A 20,072-nucleotide genomic window follows, 5' to 3' on the forward strand; every position below is an offset into this window, starting at 1 on the left:
TATATATTCATTAGATTCCTTCTTTCCCAAATTCTAAATAAAAAGTTCTATATTCACTGAACAGTCAAACAAAGATACACTTTGTATACTTTTGGGGGAGAGTTGGCAGCACAGTAAATCACAGCTTACCACAAGCCAAGGGAGGAAACACAAAGTGTACTATTTTCTCCATGTATAAGTAATTGACAATAAAAGTAACATTAGTCTTTAAAAAGTATAATATCTACTATTCTTATTGCTGTCGCTGTTGTTTTCATAATTTGATATGTATCACTTGACCTTGTCATTCATGTCTGTAAAGCATATTGAATTTGAGAGAGCGAGAAAGAGAGAGATACTGGCCTGGTTATATGGGAGGGGGAGAGAGAGACTGGCCTGGCTGTACGAGAGGGGGGAGAGAGACTGGCCTGGTTGTACAAGAGGGGAGAGAGAGACTGGCCTGGTTGTACGAGAGGGGAGAGAGAGACTGGCCTGGTTGTACAAGAGGGGGAGAGAGAGACTGGCCTGGTTGTACGAGAGGGGGAGAGAGAGACTGGCCTGGTTGTATGAGAGGGGAGAGAGAGACTGGCCTGGTTATATGGGAGGGGGAGAGAGAGACTGGCCTGGTTATATGGGAGGGGGAGAGAGAGACTGGCCTGGCTGTACGAGAGGGGGAGAGAGAGACTGGCCTGGTTGTACGAGAGGGGGAGAGAGAGACTGGCCTGGTTGTACGGGACACCTGATCCTGGAGCAGTTGGATTTCTCCTCGCACACAGACACAGACACACACAGACACACATAGGCACACATAGACACACACAGAGACACACACAGAGTCACTTTCTCTCTCTCTCTCTCTCTCTCTCTCTCTCTCTCTCTCTCTGGAGTTGAAACCCAAGCAGCACTAGATTCACCCTGGCCGTACCACAGGGGCAGTGGAGTGGGGGATGGGGAGGAGGGGAGAGGGAGGTGAGGGTGAAGGAGGAGGGGATGTGGGGGAGGAGGGGAGGTGGAGGATGAGGAGGGGTGGAGGAGGAGGGGAGGTGGTGGAGGAGGGGAGGTAGGGGAGGAGGAGGAGGGATGGTGGGGGAGGAGGAGAGGTGGAGGAGTGGTGGGGAAGGGGGGAGGTGGAGGACGAGGAGGGGTGGAGGAGGAGGGGAGGTGGTGGAGGAGGGGAGGTAGGGGAGGAGGGAGGTAGGGGAGGAAGAGGAGAGGTGGAGGAGTGGTGGGGAAGGGGGAGGAGGGGATGAGGAGGGGATGAGGAGGAGAAGTGGAGGTGGAGGAGAGGAGGGGAGGTGGAAGGGGAAATGGGAAATGGGGGATAAGGAGGAGGGGAGGTGGAGGAGGGGAAGTGGGGGATAAGGAGGAGGGGAGGTGGGGGAGGAGTTCTACCTGGAACCAAAAAGGGTCATGAGGACAGCCGAAAAACCCATTTTTTCTAAGAGTGTAGGAGGCTTATCTCTCCTAAATGTGTGTGTGTGTGTGTGTGTGTGTGTGTGTGTGTGTGTGTGTGTGTGTGTGTGTGTGTGTGTGTGTGTGTGTGTGTGTGCATGCTTGCGTAAGGTGAATTATTCAACTCTTCCATGTTGGAAAATAAGAGGGCTTTTAGTGGCAGAGAGTCCCCTCAGAGGTCACAACAATGTCACAGGCAGCACCAAAGACACACACACACACACTGTCATTTCTTCACACTTCACATGGTAAACATATAAACATCTTATTTGAATGTGGTAGTATACGTTGTTTCATATTCCGTAAAGAACACGGACAATGAAGGTGCAATGATGAAGTAATGACAGAAGTCTTACACACTAATGGGTTCATGCATGATTAATATGAACCCGATGTACATGAGGTTCTATAGACCATTGTTTCTCTCATGATAAAATGTATCTATATTGCACACCAAGGTTACTTACTTATATTGTTGTCTAAAATGTTAATTTGTAATTATTATTTCGTTATAGGAGGACAATCATTTTCATAACTGAAACTCATCAGATTGAATGTTGGCATCCAATTTCTACAGCTATTGTGGAAAGTTAATTTATGGCAAGTGTTTTTGACCAACAAACAAAAGCTATTGACAAACAGACAGATATCCCAGTGTAAAAGCCATAACTTTGAATAATGAAAAGCGTGACAACATTGAATCAGATGTAGGCCTATGCGGCCTATTAATAATCATGAATCATAATTTTTTTTGAAGCACAATTGTTGCAATCAAATAAACTAATACATTCTACAAAACTATAAAACATTTTTGTTTTTTAAAATGCACGTAGAAATGTCCAATATTGTTGACCTACCAGCATTCATTGACTACGTTCCAAATAGCACCATGTTCCCTATTTACAAAACTACTTTTAACCAGGGCTTTGGTCAACAGTAGTGTACTATAGTAGTGTACTATATATAGGGAATAGCGTACCATATTGGACACAGCATTGTGAAGACAGTGGGATGTGTTCATAACAAGCGGAGGAACATGAACTTCATGGATCAACAAATGGTTCAATAACGAGACGAGACAGTGTTGTTTAATGAGGCATTGTCTCCCTCTATTGTCCAAGCAACTGTCTCTCTAGTCTATCCTGACCATATGGACACTGCAATATGGCGCCATGGGCCATCCATACACAACCCATCATCAAATCATAATAATATTCTAATTTAGGCCTATTGAGAGACTGAAGTTATAATGAAATCATAAAATGTAGTTTTCTAATAGGGCCAAAATCTCATGTATCACTGAGTCAATCAGCAGCATCAGCGGCATCCCAGTCAACAACAAACGTTCCCTCAACTTTAGAGAACATTCCCTTAAGAGTCTCATTAGGTCATTAAGTAACATTTTCATAGAAATGCTCCTGTGATGTGCCAGGAATGTTTCCAAGAGACCCGTACCTTAATGTCAAATAGAACTCACCCAGAACGGGGTTACCATGTTCTCAGAACTTTAGATATTAATGGTCGAGACATGTTTCATGGGAACATTGCAAAAACATTCATGTGTCCAGTTTTCTGTGGGTTAGGACAATGTTCCCTGAACGTCACACCGAATATACACAGAACATGGTTGCCATATTCTCAGAACATAAGATATTAAGGTCCTGGACACATTTCATGGGAACATTGCAGGAACATTTCTGTTTATCAGTTGTCAGGGCATCATCTGATGGTCCCAAATTAATGTTCTCCCCCAAAACAAGTGTTTCATTACACATCACGCCTTGTAACTGTTGCCAAACCAATCAAGGCCCTTATTGGTGAACCACTGATCCATTGATACTTACAAAGTGCTTTTAACATACAGTGTTTTCAACTTTGACACACTTCGATGTAGATGATTACATTGAGCATGTTAATTTATGCAGCAATTATTATTCAACATGTCCTCATCTGGGATTTGCACTTACAACCTCTTGGTTCACGGTACTCTGATCTCCCGGCGATGCCACCATGTCCGTGTCAGGTGTTAGTTAATCTGACTAGTCTCATCATTGATTTGATTTACTAATTTCAGCAATTTAAATGTTATAGTTGTCAAATATTGGTGGGGGCATGTTAACCTGTTTTATTGATACTCCTGAATCACTATTATCTATAAAATAGGTTTTCTTGAGTGTACTTTTACAGCTGAGATTTACTCCAAAGTGCATTTACCCTATCCAGTTGTTTCATCTACATAAGCGCTTAGGAAGGAGGGGTTAGGGTTTCTTCTGGATAGGACCTAACTATACTGGCCCAATAAGCACATGACCTGTAGCAGGGATCATCAACTAGATTCAGCCGCAGGCCAATTTTTTCTTGAACGGATGGTCAGAGGGCAGGAACATAATTACTAGTAATTTGTAGACTGCAAATTGACCGCAAGAAGCCCAAACAGATATAATATTTGACTAAAACATCATAATTTCAAACCGTGGGAATACTTTGGAACAGATTTTCTAAATTAAATATATACTGGTGATATACTGGTGTTTTTACAGTCCTTTATGTCCTTGGTTCAAGACCCGCCAGGGAGGTCACCCTACTCTCAAACTCTTAGCAATATACAGTACCAGTCAATAGTTTGGACACACCTACTCATTTGTCAAATGTATTATTTCATCAATTTTTGATGTCTACAATATTATTCTACAATGTAGTAAAATAGTAAAAAATAAAGAAAACCCTTGAATGAGCCGATGTGTCCAAACTTTTGGCTGGTACTGTATGTTAAAGTCATTATTTGGCAACAGTCATAACACACCTATCTGATCTAATTAAAATGAGTTTGTCAATGACACATGTTTGTTCTACAAGGTATACGCGGTGGAGATTTTTAAAAGAGGATAGTTCTCTTTGAGATGCTCAGCTACAGTGCATTCTGAAAGTATTCACACCCCTTGACCTTTTCCACATTTTGTTACGTTACAGCCTTATTCTAATGATGATCGATGGAAACAGGATGTACTTAAGCTCAATTTCGAGTCTCATAGCAAATGGTCTGAATACTTATGTAAATAAGGTATTTCTGTTTTTTGGTTTTAATACATTTGCAAAAAAATCTAAAAACCTGTTTTCACTTCGTGATTATGGGGTATTGTATGTAGATTGATGAGGAATTAGTTTAATTTCATAAATTTTAGAATAAGGCTGTAACGTAACAAAATGTGGAATAAGTCAAGGGGTCTGAATACTTTCCGAATGCACTGTATATAAAGTGGACATTTAGTCAAGGGGAAAATCCTACAGATTCCCATCTTTCAATGTGAATTAATTAGATCAGAGAGGTATGATGTAACTGTTGCCAAATAATGACGTTAACATATTTTGGTGAGATTGGGATAGTAGGGTGATTTAACTTGATAGGTGTACGGATGTAATCAATAGGGTGAATGCACTTTGAAATAAATCTCAGCTCTGTTAAAAGTACACTCAAGAAAGTATTTTATTGATCATAATGATTCAGAAGTATCAGTAAAACAAGTTAACATGCCTCACCAACATCAGACAACTATACTGAATAGCTATAGCTGAAGTAAGTTAATCAAAAGAGGCTGTGAGTTGAAATCCCAGGTGAGGACTGTTGAATATTGACAACTGTAGAAATGAACATGGACACTGTAATTATGTATGTCAAATGGTGTCAAATATGTAAGTTAAAAGCACTGTGTGGGAGTATCCCCAACCTTGACAACAGACAAAGAGCTATGAATGGATCAGAGGTTCACCAATCAGGGCCTTGATTGGTTTGGCAACAGTAACAAGGTGTGATGTGTAATTAGATTTTTTTTTTTAGAGGGGAGACATTTATTTGATTCCATCAGGTGACATCCTGACAACTGATAAACATAAATGTTCCTGCAACATTCCCATGAAACGTGTCTAGAACATGAATATCTTATATTCTGAGAACATGGCAACCATGTTCTGTGTATGTTTGGTGGGACTTTGATGGAATATTCTCCTAACCCACAGAAAACTGGACACATGAATGTTCCATAAAACACATCCAGAACATTAATGTAGTATATTCTGCATTGCAAACATTTATTTATTTATATTTCACCTTTATTTAACCAGGTAGGCTAGTTGAGAACAAGTTCTCATTTACAACTGCGACTTGGCCAAGATAAAGCAAAGCAGTTCGACAGATACAACGACACAGAGTTACACATGGAGTAAAACAAACATACAGTCAATAATACAGTAGAAACAAGTCTATTTACATGTTCTAGATAAGTTGTTTGACATTAAGGAAATGTTCTCCTAACTTTAACAACACATCCCGCTAAAAAGGTTCTCCGAAGCTTTTTGCTAACACAGATAGAATATTGCCCTAACAAACAAATACACTGGACACTCAAACGTTAACGGAATATTACGGGTAACATTACAACAACGTTCTCTCTCCCTAGAATTGTTAGCTAGGATCCCCGTGTGTGTGCGTATGTGTGTGTGTGTGTGTGAGTGCGCTAGCTTAGTTCATTCCGCCACCACGACTGGGGGACCGGAGAGCGCGTGCGCGCATTCAGTTTGGCTATTGAAGAAAATCGGTCTCGAAAGAACTGACTGTCTCGATCGTGCACGAGGGATCTCAAAGCATTGATGATAGGCAGCGGAGGAGCAGCGCAAGCAGTGACTTGCCGACTGCGACAGCGGGACAGAGCGGCAATTAAATGTAAAACGACCGATTTCACAGCGTTTTCGTAGTCCTTACAGCCCTGTTCCTATCATGAATGAATAGATGACGAAGAGGAACCAGGGAAAGGAAGAGTGGAGGTTCGCTTCTCTCATCACGGGGTGCCGGTGAAAGAGGGGTAACATTGTTCAAAAACGTAAAAAGAGAATAACCGCACCATTATCAGTCGCGTCTGTCTGTCGTGAGATGACAAAGGTGGGTGATAAAGAAAATGTGTCTTTTTGTTTATCTGTAAGAGCACCAGTTTTATTTTAAACCGCGTTTATCGCTATTTCATCCATTTTTATGGGGGGGTGTGTATATGGGTATTTCTGCTGGCATTTCCCCCGGTAGACTAGTCTAAATCAGAATACATTATTGTCTCGTTTCATTGTTTTCCAACGTCACCGCCACTGGTGAACCCCCTGCCCCCGATTTTAAGTCTTTAAATGCTTGGCGCTGCGGTGTTGTCAGTCACAATGATGAACAGGCAACGACGTTCCCGTAGGCTGTTGTGACACTGACAAGATACATCGTGCAGGTGTCATTTCAACCCGTCAGTTGTTTGCTCGCCGGTTCTCATGTCATCATTATCATTATTATTGAGTGTGAATTAATTATCCCAATTCCCAATATTGACAGTTGGGTCTGAGTGCCGTGCTCATATTCTCCCGGTCTTGTCCTGTCCCGTCTATAGACCGCGGACGGTAGGCTACTTTGCGAAGATGTCCAGCAATCGCTTCAAGGAAACTCACAAATCAATAGATTATGATGCTTTTTCTGTCATGATAATCTATCTGAGAGCTGTATGATTGATAATAATAGCCTCTCCATTATATTAAATTAAATTGGTTTAAACTCTCCCCACGTATGCCTAATTCATTTTCATGAAAGGAGTTTATCATTTCAGAACATGAGATGGAGAGAGGCAATGGAGAGAGAAATTATGAAGATATGATAAGACATGAAAGAGGTCAAAGATAAGAAATATATTTTAAATGCATATGATTAAATGCAAACTTTTAAAAATCAATAGTAATGTCCTAGCCAAGCTATTTGAATTAGTTTCCTATGGGTTTATTTGCAGTGGACCTGGTATTTGGCCAGGCATTCTACCACAGACAACTTGTTCTCACGCTATTAGCTGTCAGGTTAACAGAAGTGTGATTGTGCTGAATGTTCCCATGTAATTCATTCACTGTCAGATTCGATGTAGTTTGGACGGCAGGACGTTGTTGTAATGTTACCTGTAATATTCCGTTAACGTTTGAGTGTCCAGTGTAAAATTGTTGTTTAGAATTCCCGAGCCGATTGGCAGAAACTTATTTCGATGTTCCCTTGAGAATTGTAAATTCTGTAAATTGCTCTGGGTAAGAGCGTAAAATGTGACACGAGTGAGGAATATGCCATGTGATGTAGCATACTCCCCCCTTCAATCAAATTATTTCAATTGAACGTTTCTGTGTGCGTGCATATGCAGATCCACCACTGTGTATTCAACTGAGGACCAATCAAGTGTATCGAGACCGTTGCACCACATTATAGCATTAACCTCTAAGCCCAATTCATAAAGACTTGTATATCATTAACTCATTCAGATGTATGACATACACATCACTCTGAATGCTATAGTATCAAGATGCAGAATCATAGGTCATGCACAAGCAAGTGTTGTAGTGTGTTGGCTTTGTCTTCCCGACTGTGGAAACACAATACAGAACAATGAATGTGTGCTCTTGAAGTGACAATGCAGGCTTATGGATAACAGTGATAACAGCCGCCACACACACACACTTCCACACGCACAGTTACACACTTTCTCTCTCCCTCCCCCTCTTTCTCTTGCGTGTCCCTCTCAATTCAATTCTCCCCCCTCTCTCTCTCCCATCCTACCCCTTTCTCTGTCCCTGTTCCCATCTCCTCTCTCCCTGTTCCCATCTCATCTCTCTCTCTCTCTCTGACCCCCCTTCCTCTCTCTCCTCCCTCTCCCTCCTCTCACTTTCTCTCCCCCTCTCTCCCTCCCCTCCTCTCTCCTTTCTCCCTCTCCTTCTTTCTCCCTCTCCTTCTTTCTCCCTCTCCTTCTTTTTCCCTCTCGCTCTTCTTTGCTGTCCCCCCTGTTTCTCTCCTCCCTTTCTCTTGTTCCCTGTACCCTCCTCTCTCTCCCTTTCTCTTGTTCCCTGTACCCTCCTCTCTCTCCCTTTCTCTTGTTCCCTGTACCCTCCTCTCTCTCCCTTTCTCTTGTTCCCTGTACCCTCCCCTCTCGCTCTCTCCCTTTCTCTTGTTCCCTGTACCCTCCTCTCTCTCCCTTTCTCTTGTTCCCTGTACCCTCCTCTCTCGCTCTCTCCCTTTCTCTTGTTCCCTGTACCCTCCTCTCTCGCTCTCTCCCTTTCTCTTGTTCCCTGTACCCTCCTCTCTCTCCCTTTCTCTTGTTCCCTGTACCCTCCTCTCTCTCTCTCTCTCTCTCTCTCTTTCTCTTGTTCCCTGTACCCTCCTCTCTCTCCCTTTCTCTTGTTCCCTGTACCCTCCTCTCTCACTCTCTCCCTTTCTCTTGTTCCCTGTACCCTCCTCTCTCTCTCTCTCCCTTTCTCTTGTTCCCTGTACCCTCCTCTCTCACTCTCTCCTTTCTCTTGTTCCCTGTACCCTCCTCTCTCTCCCTTTCTCTTGTTCCCTGTACCCTCTCTCTCTCTCTCTCTCTCTCTTGTCTCTTGTTCCCTGTACCCTCCTCTCTCTCTCTCTCTCTCTCTCTCTTTCTTTCTCCCTCTCCTTCTTTCTCCCTCTCCTTCTTTCTCCCTCTCCTTCTTTTTCCCTCTCGCTCTTCTTTGCTGTCCCCCTGTTTCTCTCCTCCCTTTCTCTTGTTCCCTGTACCCTCCTCTCTCTCCCTTTCTCTTGTTCCCTGTACCCTCCTCTCTCTCCCTTTCTCTTGTTCCCTGTACCCTCCCCTCTCGCTCTCTCCCTTTCTCTTGTTCCCTGTACCCTCCTCTCTCTCCCTTTCTCTTGTTCCCTGTACCCTCCTCTCTCGCTCTCTCCCTTTCTCTTGTTCCCTGTACCCTCCTCTCTCTCCCTTTCTCTTGTTCCCTGTACCCTCTCCTCTCTCTCTCTCTCTCTCTCTCTCTCTCTCTTTCTCTTGTTCCCTGTACCCTCCTCTCTCTCTCTCTCCCTTTCTCTTGTTCCCTGTACCCTCCTCTCTCTCCCTTTCTCTTGTTCCCTGTACCCTCCTCTCTCACTCTCTCCCTTTCTCTTGTTCCCTGTACCCTCCTCTCTCTCTCTCTCTCTCTCTCTCTCTCTCTCTCTCTCTCTTTCTCTTGTTCCCTGTACCCTCCTCTCTCTCCCTTTCTCTTGTTCCCTGTACCTCTCCTCTCTCTCTCTCTCTCTCTCTTGTTCCCTGTACCCTCCTCTCTCACTCTCTCCCTTTCTCTTGTTCCCTGTACCCTCTCTCTCTCTCTCTCTCTCTCTTTCTCTTGTTCCCTGTACCCTCCTCTCTCTCCCTTTCTCTTGTTCCCTGTACCCTCTCTCTCTCTCTCTCTCTCTCTCTCTCTCTCTCTCTCTCTTGTTCCCTGTACCCTCCTCTCTCTCTCTCTCTCTCTCTCTCTCTCTCTCTCTCTCTCTCTCTCTCTCTCTTGTTCCCTGTACCCTCCCCCTCTCTCTCTCTCTCTCTCTCTTTCTCTTGTTCCCTGTACCCTCCTCTCTCGCTCTCTCTCTCCCTTTCTCTTGTTCCCTGTACCCTCCTCTCTTCTCTCTCTCCTTTCTCTTGTTCCCTGTACCCTCCTCTCTCTCCCTTTCTCTTGTTCCCTGTACCCTCCCCTCTCGCTCTCTCCCTTTCTCTTGTTCCCTGTACCCTCCTCTCTCTCCCTTTCTCTTGTTCCCTGTACCCTCCTCTCTCGCTCTCTCCCTTTCTCTTGTTCCCTGTACCCTCCTCTCTCGCTCTCTCCCTTTCTCTTGTTCCCTGTACCCTCCTCTCTCTCCTTTCTCTTGTTCCCTGTACCCTCCCTCTCTCTCTCTCTCTCTCTCTTTCTCTTGTTCCCTGTACCCTCCTCTCTCTCCCTTTCTCTTGTTCCCTGTACCCTCCTCTCTCACTCTCTCCCTTTCTCTTGTTCCCTGTACCCTCCTCTCTCTCTCTCTCCCTTTCTCTTGTTCCCTGTACCCTCCTCTCTCACTCTCTCCCTTTCTCTTGTTCCCTGTACCCTCCTCTCTCTTGTTCCCTGTACCCTCCTCTCTCACTCTCTCCCTTTCTCTTGTTCCCTGTACCCTCCTCTCTCTCTCTCTCTCTTTCTCTTGTTCCCTGTACCCTCCTCTCTCTCCCTTTCTCTTGTTCCCTGTACCCTCCTCTCTCTCTCTCTCTCTCTCTCTCTCTCTTGTTCCCTGTACCCTCCTCTCTCTCTCTCTCTCTCTCTCTCTCTCTTTCTTTCTCCCTCTCCTTCTTTCTCCCTCTCCTTCTTTCTCCCTCTCCTTCTTTTTCCCTCTCGCTCTTCTTTGCTGTCCCCCTGTTTCTCTCCTCCCTTTCTCTTGTTCCCTGTACCCTCCTCTCTCTCCCTTTCTCTTGTTCCCTGTACCCTCCTCTCTCTCCCTTTCTCTTGTTCCCTGTACCCTCCCCTCTCGCTCTCTCCCTTTCTCTTGTTCCCTGTACCCTCCTCTCTCTCCCTTTCTCTTGTTCCCTGTACCCTCCTCTCTCGCTCTCTCCCTTTCTCTTGTTCCCTGTACCCTCCTCTCTCTCCCTTTCTCTTGTTCCCTGTACCCTCCTCTCTCTCTCTCTCTCTCTCTCTCTCTCTCTCTCTCTCTCTCTCTCTCTTTCTCTTGTTCCCTGTACCCTCCTCTCTCTCTCTCTCCCTTTCTCTTGTTCCCTGTACCCTCCTCTCTCTCCCTTTCTCTTGTTCCCTGTACCCTCCTCTCTCACTCTCTCCCTTTCTCTTGTTCCCTGTACCCTCTCTCTCTCTCTCTCTCTCTCTCTCTCTCTCTCTCTTTCTCTTGTTCCCTGTACCCTCCTCTCTCTCCCTTTCTCTTGTTCCCTGTACCCCTCTCTCTCTCTCTCTCTCTCTCTCTTGTTCCCTGTACCCTCCTCTCTCACTCTCTCCCTTTCTCTTGTTCCCTGTACCCTCCTCTCTCTCCCTTTCTCTTGTTCCCTGTACCCCCTCTCTCTCTCTCTCTCTCTCTTTCTCTTGTTCCCTGTACCCTCCTCTCTCTCCCTTTCTCTTGTTCCCTGTACCCTCCTCTCTCTCTCTCTCTCTCTCTCTCTCTCTCTCTTCTTGTTCCCTTGTTACCCTCTCTCTCTCTCTCTCTCTCTCTCTCTCTCTCTCTCTCTCTCTCTCTCTTGTTCCCTGTACCCTCCCCTCTCTCTCTCTCTCTCTCTCTTTCTCTTGTTCCCTGTACCCTCCTCTCTCGCTCTCTCCCTTTCTCTTGTTCCCTGTACCCTCCTCTCTCTCTCTCCCTTTCTCTTGTTCCCTGTACCCTCCTCTCTCTCTCTCTCCCTTTCTCTTGTTCCCTGTACCCTCCTCTCTCTCTCTCTCCCTTTCTCTTGTTCCCTGTACCCTCCTCTCTCGCTCACTCCCTTTCTCTTGTTCCCTGTACCCTCCTCTCTCGCTCTCTCTCTTTCTCTCTCTAGCTCTCTGTGTCCCTCTCTCTCTACAGCTCTCTTCTCTCCCCCACCCTCTCACCCCTCTCTTATTCTCAATCTCTCTCACCCCCCCCCCCCCCCTCTCTCTCTCTCTGCCTTTCTCCCTCTCTCAATTGAATTCAATTCAAGGACTTAATTGGCATGGGAAACATATGTTAACATCTCCCCCTCTATTCATCTCTCCCCCTCCCCCTCTCTCTCTCCTCTCTCTCTCTCTCTCTCTCTCTCTCTCTCTCTCTCACACTCTCTCTCTCCCCCTCCCCTCTCCCTCTCTCTGCTCAGTGGGAAAGTTAATATGATAAAGTGTGTTTACTCCATCGATCCAGATAACCTTTTACACAGTGGCTTAGACCGCTGGTGTCAAGGGACATATTACTCAGATGTATGTCTAGATTCTGTAGGCTCTATCTGTAGCCTGATCCCAGATCTATATATGCTTTAGCCAACTTTCTTGGCTGTTGTTATCATGCCGTACATAGCAACGACTAAAGCAGTGGTTTTCAAACCTCTCCTCTGGGACCCCCAGACGATTCACCCGATTCACATAGTCAAAGGCTTGATGATTAGTTGACAAGTTGAATCAGGTGTGCTAGCTGTGGAAGTTAAAATACATGGAAAGGCTGGGGGGCCCCGAGGAGAGGTTTGAGAACACCCTGGGCTAAAGCACTTACAGATCTGGGACCAGGCTGCATAGCTCCTCATACCACTACCTCATCCCGCTCTGTAGATGTGTGGTGTGTAGATGTGTGTGGTGTGTAGTTGTATGGTGTGTAGTTGTATGGTGTGTAGTTGTATGGTGTGTAGTTGTATGGTGTGTAGTTGTGTGGTGTGTAGTTGTGTGGTGTGTAGTTGTGTGGTGTGTAGATGTGTGGTGTGTAGTTGTACGATGTGTAGTTGTATGGTGTGTAGATGTGTGGTGTGTAGTTGTGTGGTGTGTAGTTGTATGGTGTGTAGTTGTGTGGTGTGTAGATGTGTGGTGTGTAGTTGTACGATGTGTAGTTGTATGGTGTGTAGATGTATGGTGTGTAGTTGTATGGTGTGTAGTTGTGTGGTGTGTAGTTGTATGGTGTGTGGTGTGTAGATGTATGGTGTGTAGTTGGGTGGTGTGTAGGTGTGTAGTTGTACGGTGTGTAGTTGTGTGGTGTGTAGTTGTATGGTGTGTAGATGTATGGTGTGTAGATGTATAGTGTGTAGATGTGTGGTGTGTAGTTGTGTGGTGTGTAGTTGTATGGTGTGTAGGTGTGTAGTTGTACGGTGTGTAGTTGTGTGGTGTGTAGTTGTATGGTGTGTAGATGTGTAGTTGTATGGTGTGTATAGTTGTGTGGTGTGTAGTTGTATGGTGTGTAGTTGTGTGGTGGCTGGTGGGCTCAGTGAAGACTGGCATTTATTAAGAAGGAGCGTGAGCCTGATTATAGACCTTGTGATTAAATATTTACTTGCAGCATCTCAGCAGCCGCAGAGGGGTGTGTGTGTGTGTGTGTAAGAGAGAGTGGGGAGTGTGTGTGTGTGTGTAAGAGAGAGTGGGGAGTGTGTGTGTGTGTGTGTGTGTGTGTGTGTGTGTTATATGAGAGATAAAAACAATGTGGTAATGGGGAGTTAGCTACTACAGTTAGGGTCCAGGAGTTTTCCCTGACCGTATCGATGGGCTATCCTCTCCTATGTTACCATCTAGCGAAGCGAGCATTCTGCATAGTGCCCACTGTCAGTCTGACAACGTGGCCTAACAGCTAGAGAAACAGATGGGCAGGGTTTGCAGAGCCGAGTGGGAGCCAGAGGTTGGGCGTGTGTCCAGTGGGCCCGGGCTGCCCTTGGTGGTGCAAAAACATCATTTTCATCTCTTTGTAGATGTACAGTACAACATCCCCATCCATGGGGACCTGGATTAAACAGACCGTCAGGGATTACTGTTTAAAAAGCCCTGTATCTGGCTGACCTCTATGCCGACTGGGGACTGGGCACAGAGACACACACACACACACATGCATGCAAGCACGCACACAAACACTCACACAACAAACACAGACAAACACTCACACAACAAACACAGACAAACACTCACACAACAAACACAGACACACACACACAACAAACACAGACAAACACACACAAACACACACACAACAAACACAGACACACACACACAACAAACACAGACAAACACACACACACAACAAACACAGACAAACAACACACACACACACACACACAGACAAACACACACACACACACACAGACAAACACTCACACACACAAGGGGTGGGGTGAAATAACGGGATGGGTGTGGTTGGCTTTGTATAGCAGGTGTGGATATGGATATTATTTGCCCTCAATTCCTTGTCCTTCTTTTGAGCAGCTGTTGCTGAATGACCTCAAGGGATTTTCAGGCCAAATAGAATCTGATCCATCAACATGTTACCAAAAACGTTGAAACTCATAAGCAAAGGTCGTGTTCGAACATGCAAGAATAAAGCAGCAAGTTTTGAAGCTGCTTTATTCTGAAGTTTTGAAGTTTTGGACAATTGTTATTGATCAAGTTTAATCCTGCTTTGTGCCTTCTAAACATGTCTTTGTCCTGAATGGCTGTATGTGGTTGGTACTTTGGGGCGTGGTTGTCATAGTGAAGGTCTGGGGTAGGGGCATACACTACAGATGTGGCTGGGGTCCTGGGTGAAGTTTCCCTATAGGTACAGATCTAGGATCAGCTTCCCAATGCCACAGTCCTAACCTTAACCAGTAGTAGGTGAAACTTCACCCTACACCAAAGCTGTGACTGGCAGAGTGGGCGTGGCTGTTAGAGTTGCCCTCCAGCTCCACCGCTATCGTTCTAATGAACCTGAGGAAAGACTACCCCCTCGGAGGAGGAAGGCAACACAACACACTTCATCACACGGAGAGATCATCAAACAAACACGCCCCCTGCCGAACGGCTTCCACATACATAGGTTCAGTTTGGACCTAGCAAAACTTAGCTAGGCGAAGCGAACATCTGTGCTTGTATATTCGCACTAAAGAGCTTCACTTGAAAAATGAAAAAAAAAAAAACAATATTACTGTTGTTTGTGGGTCTTGAGCCACAGTAGCAACAACACAGCACTTAATCAAAATATATCAATCAAGAAATCAATTATTTTTGACGTTTTTGCAGAGGACATCCTAGTCGTGCAATTTTACATCCAGCTAAGATGTTTGGTGTATTACCTGTCAAGTGAAAGAATGTGCATGAAAACTAAAAGTAACTGCAGAGATTAGGGCCTCTCTGCTGCTGCACTCTCTCCTCTCTCTCGTTGAATGACAGCAAACACTTCATTGAAGAATCTCGTCCATACTTCCCACCCCTACTGTTGACCAATCACCGACGAAGGGACGTAGACTTCGGCTCCCCAATTTCGACTTGCCTCAAGAAAAAATGTTGTGTGCCCGAACAGCCAGAAAGAACCCCAGCCGAACACTAAAATGAACAAAAACATATACAGTTGAAGTCGGAAGTTTACATACACTTAGGTTGGAGTCATTAAAACTCATTTTTCAACCACTCCACAAATTTCTTGTTAACAAACTATAGTTTTGGCAAGTCAGTTAGGACATCTACTTTGTGCTTGACACAACTCATTTTCCCAACAATTGTTTACAGACAGATTATTTCACTTATAATTCACTGTAACACAATTCCAGTGGGTCAGAAGTTTACATACATTAAGTTGTCTGTGCCTTTAAACAGCTTGGAAAATTCCAGAAAATAATGTCATGGCGTTAGAAGCTTCTGATAGGCTAATTGACATCATTTGAGTCAATTGTAGGTGTACCTGTGGATGTATTTCAAGACCTACCTTCAAACTCAGTGCCTCTTTGCTTGGCATCATGGGAAAATCAAAAGAAATCAGTCAAGACATCAGAAAAGAAATTGTAGACCTCCACAAGTCAGGTTCATCCTTGGAAGCAATTTCCAAATGCCTGAAGGTACCGCGTTCATCTGTACAAACAATAGTACGCAAGTATAAACACCATGGGACCCCGCAGCCGTCATACCGCTCAGGAAGGAGATGCGTTCTGTCTCCTAGAGATGAATGTACTTTGGTGCGAAAAGTGCAAATCAATCCCAGAACAACAGCAAAGAACCTTGTGAAGATGCTGGAGGAAACAGGTACAAAAGTATCTATATCCACAGTAAAACGAGTCCTATATCGACATAACCTGAAAGGCCGCTCAGCAAGGAAGATGCCACTACTCCAAAACTACCATAAAAAGCCAGACTATGGTTTGCAACTGCACATGGGGACAAAGATTTTACTTTTTGGAGAAATGTCCTCTGGTCTGATGAAACAAAAATAGAACTGTTTGGCCAAAATGACCATCTTTATTTTTGGAGGAAAAATGGGGAGGCTTGCAAGCCGAGGAACACCATCCCAACCATGAAGCACGGGGGTGGCAGCATCAGGTTGTGGGGGTGCTTTGTTGCAGGAGGGACTGGTGCACTTCACAAAATAGATGGCATCATGAGGAAAGGAAAATTATGTGGATATATTGAAGCAACATCTCAAGACATCTGTCAGGAAGTTAAAGCTTGGTCGCAAATGGGTCTTCCAAATGGACAATGAGCCCAAGCATACATCCAAAGTTGTGTCAAAATGACTTAAGGACAACAAAGTCAAGGTATTGGAGTGTCCATCACAAAGCCCTGACCTCAATCCTATAGAAAAATTGTGGGCAGAACTGAAAAAGCGTGTGCGAGCAAGGAGGTGTATAAACCTGACTCAGTTACACCAGCTGTCAGGAGGAATGGGCCAAAATTCACCCAACTTATTGTGGGAAGCTTGTGGAAGGCTACCTGAAACATTTGACCCAAGTTAAGCAATTTAAAGGCAATGCTACCAAATACTAATTGAATGTATGTAAACTTCTGACCCACTGGGAATGTGATGAAAGAAATAAAAGCTGAAATAAGTGATTCTCTCTACTATTATTCTGACATTTCACATTCTTTAAAAAATATGGTGATCCTAACTGACCTAAGACAGGGAATTCTTTATAGGATTAAATGTTAGGAATTGTGAAAATTGAGTTTAAATGTATTTGGCTAAGGTGTATGTATGACCACTTCCGACTTCAACTGTATTATTTTGTCATAATATATGTGCAAACTGTTTAGACTGGGATGCATTTGGTAGGCTTTAGCCCGGCGCACAATGATGATGTAACTGAACAGCACCAGTGGCAATAAGCCATCTGGGCTCACTCTAGAATTCTCATCGGGCCTGACATTTCGAGCCCAGTCTGACCCAAGTCCTGTGAGCTGAAGCCATTACTCAGGCTCAGTCTGACATCACAGAAAATGAAATGTGCCCGAACCCGAAATAAATCCGGAGTTCTACCTACCAGTATATTGATTTTATCTTGTTGATTTGAACTTTGAACTTGTGTTGAGAACAATGCGGTGGAGGCAAGCAGCAGCGGAGTGAGGGGACAAAGAAACATCCGTTGGGCCTAGAAAAAGCGCAGAGAGAGGAAATGTGACCTTAGTTATGATCAACTGTTGGAATAAAGGAGACTAACGCAATTTAAGGCATGTACACTAGCTCATCTTCATAATCAATGTCCGATTTTTGTTTGGATATTTGGTAACAACTAGGCTGGGAAAATGTTTGCTAAATTGAGGTGAGTGCTCATCTTCACTCTCGTTTGAGCATATATTAATAAACAGAACATTTTGCTAGCATGTTATGTACTTCTCCGCAGTAGTCTGTTCTACTCCCTAACAAAATCCTGTGACTTGTCTGATAATCAGTCAATGTGATTTCGTTTCACTAAATCTCTTTCTGTATATTTGGTTCATTGATCGCTCACTGGGCGAGTGGAGGTGGTAGCTCATTTATTTGTTTGCTCATCTATCACTTTTCAGAAACATTTAGCATGCGATAATGTAGCCTAAATCAAATGTATTATTTTGCTCAACTCACATGGCAGCCTTAAATAATCTATTCTCCATTGAGCTGTGAGAAAGCATCATGTCTTAACTCTTCCTACTTCTATATAATCAATCAATCATTCATTCATGTCATTACCCAGCATGAGCCATTCATGTCATTACCCAGCATGAGCCATTCATGTCATTACCCAGCATGAGCCATTCATGTCATTACCCAGCATGAGTCATTCATGTCATTACCCAGCATGAGTCATTCATGTCATTACCCAGCATGAGTCATTCATGTCATTACCCAGCATGAGTCATTCATGTCATTACCCAGCATGAGTCATTCATGTCTTTAAATCATTTGAAATGAAATAACAAATGGAGCCTTGTGTAATGAACACGAGGGGAGACAGAGTGCTGGTTTCATGCGAAGGGCGCAGCAGGTGTTTATTGTAAAGGACCACAGGAGGAGCAGGTAGCTGGGTCCAGGGGCAGGCAGAAGGTCATACACAGGAGGAGCAGGTAGCTGGGTCCAGGGGCAGGCAGAAGGTCATACACAGGAGGAGCAGGTAGCTGGGTCCAGGGGCAGGCAGAAGGTCATACACAGGAGGAGCAGGTAGCTGGGTCCAGGGGCAGGCAGAAGGTCATACACAGGAGGAGCAGGTAGCTGGGTCCAGGGGCAGGCAGAAGGTCATACACAGGAGGAGCAGGTAGCTGGGTCCAGGGCAGGCAGAAGGTCATACACAGGAGGAGCAGGTAGCTGGGTCCAGGGGCAGGCAGAAGGTCATACACAGGAGGAGCAGGTAGCTGGGTCCAGGGGCAGGCAGAAGGTCATACACAGGGGTCCAAAAGGCAACAGTACAGGCAGGGAGAAGGCTAGTAACGTCGTCCGGGAGATCAGGCAATAGGTAGAGAACAGGAAATCTGATGGGCTAAAGTACAGGCAGGGAATAAGCAAAAGGCATCGTTAGTGAGTCAGGCAAAAACTATCATACACAGGAGGAGTAAATCACCGGGACCAACCCAGCACTCTGAAAGACATGTCCCAAAACAAATAATACCTCACAGTGATGGGGTGCAAAGAACTGAACTAAATAGTGTGGGATAATGACATACAGGTGTGTGAACAGGTGATTAGAATTCAGGTGATTAGGATCTGGAGAGTGAGCTGCGTTCAGGGGATCTAGGTGTTTGAGAGTGTGGGCTGGAAAGTGAGCTGCGTTCAGGATATCTACGTGTTTGAGGGTGTGAGTTGGACGCAGACGTTACACCTTGATTAATGAAGCAATAAATAAATAATGAGATTTTCCGCCAAACTCCTATTTGAATAATCAAATCAAATCAAATCAAATCAAATTTTATTTGTCACATACACATGGTTAGCAGATGTTAATGCGAGTGTAGCGAAATGCTTGTGCTTCTAGTTCCGACAATGCAGTAATAACGAGCAAGTAATCTAACTAACAATTCCAAAAAAAAACTACTGTCTTATACACAGTGTAAGGGGATAAAGAATATGTACATAAGGATATATGAATGAGTGATGGTACAGAGCAGCATAGGCAAGATACAGTAGATGATATCGAGTACAGTATATACATATGAGATAAGTATGTAAACCAAGTGGCATAGTTAAAGTGGCTAGTGATACATGTATTACATAAGGATGCAGTCGATGATATAGAGTACAGTATCAACGTATGCATATGAGATGAACAATGTAGGGTAAGTAACATTATATAAGGTAGCATTGTTTAAAGTGGCTAGTGATATATTTACATAATTTCCCATCAATTCCCATGATTAAAGTGGCTGGAGTAGAGTCAGTGTCATTGACAGTGTGTTGGCAGTAGCCACTCAATGTTAGTGGTGGCTGTTTAACAGTCTGATGGCCTTGAGATAGAAGCTGTTTTTCAGTCTCTCGGTCCCAGCTTTGATGCACCTGTACTGACCTCGCCTTCTGGATGACAGCGGGGTGAACAGGCAGTGGCTCGGGTGGTTGATGTCCTTGATGATCTTTATGGCCTTCCTGTAGCATCGGGTGGTGTAGGTGTCCTGGAGGGCAGGTAGTTTGCCCCCGGTGATGCGTTGTGCAGACCTCACTACCCTCTGGAGAGCCTTACGGTTGAGGGCGGTGCAGTTGCCATACCAGGCGGTGATACAGCCCGCCAGGATGCTCTCGATTGTGCATCTGTAGAAGTTTGTGAGTGCTTTTGGTGACAAGCCGAATTTCTTCAGCCTCCTGAGGTTGAAGAGGCGTTGCTGCGCCTTCCTCACGATGCTGTCTGTGTGAGTGGACCAATTCAGTTTGTCTGTGATGTGTATGCCGAGGAACTTAAAACTTGCTACCCTCTCCACTACTGTTCCATCGATGTGGATGGGGGTGTTCCCTCTGCTGTTTCCTG

General features: G+C 44.7%; 1 protein-coding gene across 1 annotated transcript in view; it reads left to right on the top strand.

Annotated features, from left to right (window-relative positions):
• The first annotated feature begins 6,020 nt into the window (after positions 1 to 6,020).
• Positions 6,021 to 20,072, top strand: part of LOC112259860 (galactose-3-O-sulfotransferase 3-like) — a 39,798-nt gene continuing 25,746 nt past the window's right edge. Inside the window, exon 1 of the mRNA XM_024434530.2 lies at positions 6,021 to 6,364. The gene's annotated coding sequence lies outside the window, so the exon portion shown is untranslated. The remainder of the gene's footprint in view (positions 6,365 to 20,072) is intronic.

Source organism: Oncorhynchus tshawytscha, linkage group LG10 (assembly GCF_018296145.1).
Source record: "Oncorhynchus tshawytscha isolate Ot180627B linkage group LG10, Otsh_v2.0, whole genome shotgun sequence".
Taxonomy (NCBI): domain Eukaryota; kingdom Metazoa; phylum Chordata; class Actinopteri; order Salmoniformes; family Salmonidae; genus Oncorhynchus; species Oncorhynchus tshawytscha.